General features: G+C 44.0%; 1 pseudogene; it reads right to left on the bottom strand.

Annotated features, from left to right (window-relative positions):
- Positions 1-1,163: 1,163 nt before the first annotated feature.
- LOC116098362 lies at positions 1,164-2,795 on the bottom strand (annotated as a pseudogene).
- Between the last annotated feature and the right edge of the window lie 3,861 nt (positions 2,796-6,656).

Here is a 6,656-nt window from a genome sequence, read left to right as displayed (position 1 = left end):
GGCTGTCCTGGAACTCACTCTGTAGACCAGTCTGGCCTCGAACTCAGAAATCTGCCTGTCTCTGCCTCCCAAGTGCTTGGATTAAAAGCATGTGCCACCACTGTCCCTGCCTGGCTTCTCTTAAACTCTTACTCTTGTCTTAACTCTCCCTTCCCCCTCTCTCCACATGGCCATGGCTGGCCTCTATTTCTCTACCTTCACTCTCTCTCTTTTCTACAATAAAATCCCTTAACACCATGAATTGCATCTTTTAACTAAACTTGTTGTGTTGGCCCAGCGTTCTCAGCCACAAGGCCCAAGCAAGGACTCTCTCCCCACGCCTGCTCGTGCAGGAACAACCAACACTGCTGCTTCCCTTCCCTGCCCCCTTTCTCCATTAGTTCTTAGCTCCTCCATGGCATCCAGCATGGCCTGCAATGCCCAGGAGCTAGAACCTGCATCTTTGGCCTCTGTGAGGCCCAGGGACCCCTGCTGCTCCCAAATTCTGACTTTCCCATGGTACCCAGGAGTGGAGATGGCACATTCACTTCCCCACCCACCCAGGACCCAGGAACAGGGTCCTGGCCTAACATGGCCCAACGCCCCTCTGTAGAGGTTCTGTAGGGTTCCACTCTGATTTCCCAACCCCTGGCGGGAGGTTTTCCCACCCCCTTTTTTCCCCCACTGCCCAGCAGTGCACCCAGCCAGTTCTGAGGCTGAAGAGGGTTTATTTTTTTTCCAATCCGCTTTTATACCTTTTTTTTTTTTTTTTAGCAAAAAGTATACTTTATTACAGCAGCAACTGAGACGATTCGAATGGCCCTGGGGGGCCACCTTTCTCTCCCGCCCATGCACCCCAGCGGGATTGTAGAATTAAGCTCCCCCAGTGCCCATGGGCCTCCTTCCACACAGGTAGAGCAGGAGCCAGCAGGTCCGCTACTAGCCCCCAGCTAGAAGATGGCTGCTGAGAAGCCCCAGGCCCACGTCTGTGCAAAACAAGTAAACAAAGTGCAGAGGGGAAGAAGAGAAGGGAAGGGGCAGGATGATACTCAACCAGGGAGCCCCTAAAGCCCTCCTGAATAATACAGGGAGAAGGGTAATACTGACTAGGGAGTGGGGACAGGAGGACTGCAGCATGCCCAGGGACAGCCACAGCTTGGCTAGGGGCCTGGCTCAAGTGAGCTCTATGTGGAGACAGTGACAGCGACTGAGTTGAATGTGCTGCTCCTGGCAAAGTTGAACTTGTTGAGCGTCTCCTCCAGCAGAGAGGCTGGCTCTGATCAGCCTCATTAATGAAGCCCAGCTGCACCAGCTCAGCTGCCAAGTCCGGGATGTTCTCATTTGGCATCCAGTCACAGTTCAGGTGCCGGTTCAATTTGTCCTCCAGCTTCAGCAGAAGTGTTAGGTGGTGTTTGACTCCCTCCTCCACAGATTCCATGTTGCACTGCATCAGCACCACCTTTCATGTCTCCACTTCAGCTGGCTCAGGAGTTGGAATTTTGACAGAGGGGGACACAACAGGTGATGTCACCTCCTCCTGCTGTGGTTGCTGAGGCCGAGGCAGCCCAAAGGTTGTCAAAGGGTAGATCCCATTTCTGACATCTTCAAGGAATTTGTCTAATTCCAGGGCTGGTGACTGAGAGTACAAAGTCTGAACTGGTTCTCCTCCTGGCCCTGCAGGGATCTCAGCTAGTGCAGCACTGGTATCCATGTTTTTTGTGATCTCCTCTGGAGCATTCTCTAGGATCCTGTGTTGGTGTCCCACAATACAGTGAGCAGCAAGAAGCTTGAGTGAGGGCACTTCGAACAGTGCTGGGTGGGACAAAAGTTCTCTGGCTGTTGGTCTCTGAGCAGGCTCAAACTGCAGACACTTTTGAATAAACTCCTTCTGTAGTGAGTCTTCTAGTAGCTGGATGGCACTGCTGATGGCTTCCTGTGGCACACAGGAGGACTCACCATTGCCCTGAATCTCCAGCACTGCCATCTCCAGTGCACACATGCCAAAGGAGTAGATGTCCACTGCTGTTGTCACGTTTGTGACTTCTCCATACTCTGGTGCAAAAAAAAAGTGTAGTTTCTTCTGTTCTTCCCAGCAAGTCTTCACGTGATTGTTGATAGTGTCAGGAGCCACAGAGACAATCTTGATGAGTCCATTGTGCTAGATGAAGATGGTGTCACAGGTCAGGTTCCCATGGTTGATGGGAGGGTCACAGGAGTGCAGGTAGCTTAGGGCAGAGAGGATCTGTGTACACCAGCGTTTCCAAGCCTTTTCATTCATAGTCTTATGGTTCTTTTTGGTCTTCTTCAGAAACTGCTTAAGACTCCCAGAGGACATGTATTCTGTGGTGAAAATCATCCTAGCCTTGTTCTCTTTAACATCAGCCCAATACTTGTGAAACTTAACAATGTTAAGATGTTCCAGCTGAATCAGATTATCAAACACTGCTCGGACCTTCTCCTCCTGCAATTTGTAGTTCTTTCGTTCAGAGAACTGTACCTCATTCCACACAACCTCCACACCTTCCTCTGTATCCATGGCCAAGTATGCATTGTCAATACCTTGTACATTACACTGATTCATCTCTTCTTGCCTCTTCTGCCAGAACCCACAGGGTGATTCTTCCAAGATCTCAGACTCAACGTCACTTTCTTCTTCTTACTCAGGAGAAGCAGCTGAAGTTGTAGAGATCACAGGAGGTGACACAGAAGTCAGGCCAGGAGCTGAAGATGAGGATTCTACCTTTGGATCTGAGCCACTGCTGACTACTGTCTGGGACTCCCCTTCCGACATGCTGGAATGAACACTAAGCCTCCGGACTCCGCACCCACGGCCTGCACCCCAGCTCCAGCTCGGGTTCCAGGGCCTCAGATCACAACGACTCCCTCACAGCTGCATTCCACTATACCACTTTAAGTATATGCAAAATGATAAAAATATGTTCTGGGTCAAGGAACAAGTAAGCAATAAACAAAATTCCATAAGCATCTTTCTAGGGACTAGTCAGGATGACCAAGACAAAAAGGAAGGTCACACATGCCTCCTCTGAGCCTGCTCTGAACTCTGCATTAACTCAGATGTTAATGTTCTTAATCTGGGCCTATTTCCTGAGTCCTGGCCCAAAGTCAGATTCCTGCCTTGAGCTTACTTCATTTGTCTAGCCCAATGTCAAATTCCTGCCAAGTATCTAGAGGCAAGCAGCCCCCAAAATCTCTCAACATTTCCCCCGTTTTTATTTCATAACAAGACTGAGCCTGTCTTACTTAGGTTGTGCTGACAAGAATGCCTTCCTTACCCATTGTGGAACATACTTTATCAAAAGCAATGCTATTCTGTCTTAGGTTAATAAGGCTCTGTGCAGAATCTTACCCGTCCTTGGCTTGCCAGCCTGTTAAATTAATAACTCTGTATGGGAATCCATTTCTAGTTTCAAGCCATGTATTTTGGCTGTCAACATATCGATGTTGTTAAAGGTGAGTTTTATCACAATGGGCAGGAATAAAAGTATTCCCAGAACAAGGAGGTCTAGCATGACCAAGCTATATATGCCATTCTTGAAGCTTGACCAAGATGGAAATATTGGCCTCATGCCATGAATAATTTTATCAGCAATATCTGCAGCATCAAATCTCAAATTCATAATCTCAGCATGCAATGTTAAAACATCCAGAGAGGTGTTAGAATTATGCCAAATACTCTGAGAGTGTCTTTGAACTTTTTCCCAATTATAGTGACTATCATTGTGAATTTTAGAAGTAACACAAACCCACTGGTATTTAGCATGACACTCGAGATGGTTTCTTACTCTTAAACTCTGAACCTCCTCTCCAACAATTTGAAGAGTATCATAAAGATCATCAATCATTTGTTCCAAATGCTTATCTAAATCCTCTTGAATACTCAGAACATTAGTAACATTTTTTGCTAAATGATTAACAAAGTGGCTGTCTTAACTTCTTGTGTCAAAGCAATTGCAGAAGCAGTGGTGGTAGTGAAAGGCTGGAGAATCTTAGAATGTATAATGTATAACTTTTACCCAAAAGGGGGCATGGAAAACCTCTACCACAAGCCAAAAAGGTAGAGTAGCTAGTTCCAGGAATTTGGCTAACTCAGAGCCTCAGGGCTCTGGTTCCCAATACCTGCCCCTCCTGGCTGATCCACAATGAGGGCGGAACTAGGAATGAAGGTCTGCTGGTTTATGAGACTCTCCACCCTGTGGACCAGTAGATGAAGATTACATTCTTAAAATGAATATGTTTCCCTCCCTAACTGAATACTTTGGGTTGGGTCCCTCTGAAATTTTCCAGTTTTTATGTTCTGTTTCCTTGGTAACCCTCTCTCCACTCCCAGCTTATGGTTTTTCCTTAAATACTCCTCACTTCTTGTGTTCAGGGTCAAACTCCTCTGGCCAACATGGTCATGAGATCGACCCCGGTACCGGCCCATCCCAAATAAACCTCATGTGATTGCAGCAAGTTCGGTCTCTCCTGAGTCATTGGGTGGTCACGTCATCCCGAGATTTGAGTAAGGATCTCCCCAGTTCTGGGGGTCTTTCATTAGCTAGTAATTCAATTAAAGCTGCTATACCAGCAATAATCAAGCCCACTACCCTCTTTCTTCTGCCTAAAGCCTGACTCACTTCTTTGAGTATTTGTAAGCTTTTTCAGAATACCAAAGTCCTGTAATACTCACAGGCAATAAAACAAAACCTGGTTTATAAACCACTAAAACAGACATGTTAGATTTCAACACATTAACACAACTAGAAAGTGTACAATCAGTGCAACATTAAATACTGTAGAAGAAACAAAAGTAATATTAATATGACCAAGTAATGAAAGCTTCAACACATTAGTAATACTTGTTCAAAGTCCAGAGGCTTTCCCAGGTTTATCTATTGTTAACATTTCTTCATAAAGAACTGTAGCTAACTTCCAAACATATCTCTGAAAATGTCCAAAACTAGCCTTCCAAATGAAGACTGCTATTTCTTTTTTTTTTCAAATATTGGATTGATTTCTAGACTAGTTCATGATAGAGTCAGAATAACTGCTCACATTAAAGGAAAGAGAAGAGTCATTACAATTTCTCTTTTTGATTAATTTTTTGAAGGTAGTTCCCAGTCTCCATGTTCTCTATCCCACAAGGTCTAAAACCTTGAGGCAAGTCAGCTGGTCCTATCTGGGATATAGTTCAGCAAAGGTGAGTCAGGAACATATGTCCAAAATGGCTTCTCAGTAACCATTGTCAGGAACTCAGCAAGCTCACAGGTCAGCATAATTCTTTGTTCCAGCATCAGCTTGTCTCACCAATCACTCTGGCTGCTAGCATGCTTCTTCACAGCATCCTGCAAAAAAAAAACACAAACATGTCTTCTTCCCCATATTAATACCTGATCAGGACCATGCCATATGCCAGTAAATGGATCTTTCCACTTCACCTAGGCATAAGTATGCCTAGGTGCCATAGACACTTAGCAGTTTCTTGTCATCCAGGTTTTAAGAAATTTACAATAAAAAGAGCATGATTTAAATAGTTATGTAGTATACAGAGATATAACTCCCCCTTTTTTATTTTATTTTTATATTGTTTTAAAGTTCCACAGAACCTCTTTCACAGTATCTTGTTCTTGAGGATTATAAAGAATTCCAGTAATATGGGCAATATTAAATTGTCAACAAAGTATCTCAAATGCTTGACTGCAATAGCCAGTTCCATTATCTGTTTTAGTCTGATTTGGAACACCTAGCACAGAAAAACTAATTAGTTTTTTAGTTGCTTCTCCTGTTAAAGCAGTTGCAACTAGAAAGCCTGAAAAGGTGTCAATAGTCACATGTACATATTTTAATTTTCCAAAATCAGAAATATGAGTAACATCAATTTGCCATAATTGATTTAGGTATAAATCCTCAAGGTTTAACACCATTATGTGGTACAGAAAGAAGTTGAGGACATGGAAAACAAGTCTTTACAATTTGACATGCACATTCTCTAGAAAAAACAAATTGTTGTCTCAAGCTATTACTATTTTGATGATGTAAAGATTGAGATTGTATGGCCAATTGTTCCTGTGTAAGGCCTCCCTGGTATACAAATCTGTTGTTGCATTGCATTCACTAAGGGAACCAGGCAATCCAGTATGAGCTCTTAAATGTCCTGTAAAGTTAAGGAATGGTACATTCTCTTAAACTAAGTTGTATTTGCATAATTAACTGCAAATTTTGAAAATTAGCAGTTTCTAAAAATGGAACAATTTCAAGCAAAAGCTCTGCAGCCAAACCCACAAGACACAGAGAAAGCCCCACTCCCAGGTAATCTAACAAGCCCAGGATCACAGGATCCCAGAATCACAGAGACAACTTGACTCTGAGGAGTTCTGACACAACCGGGATCACAGGAAGGACAGGCTCCAGTCAGATTTAGCAAGGGCAGGTAGCACTAGAGTTAACCAGATGGCAGGGGGCAAACATAAGAAAATAAACAACATAAACCAAGGTCACTTGCCATCATCAGAACCCAATTCTCCCACCATAGCAAGTCCTGGACACACCATCACATTGGAAACGCAAGATTCAGATCTAAAATCACTTATCAGGATGATGATACAGGATCTTAAGAAAGATATAAATAGCACCCTCAAAGAAATATAGGAGAACACAGGTAAAGAGCTAGAAGCTCT

This window comes from Mastomys coucha, unplaced genomic scaffold (assembly GCF_008632895.1).
Source record: "Mastomys coucha isolate ucsf_1 unplaced genomic scaffold, UCSF_Mcou_1 pScaffold20, whole genome shotgun sequence".
Taxonomy (NCBI): Eukaryota; Metazoa; Chordata; class Mammalia; order Rodentia; family Muridae; genus Mastomys; species Mastomys coucha.
The sequence above is the reverse complement of the archived record's forward strand: the minus strand, read 5'-3'. Positions and strand labels throughout refer to the sequence as shown.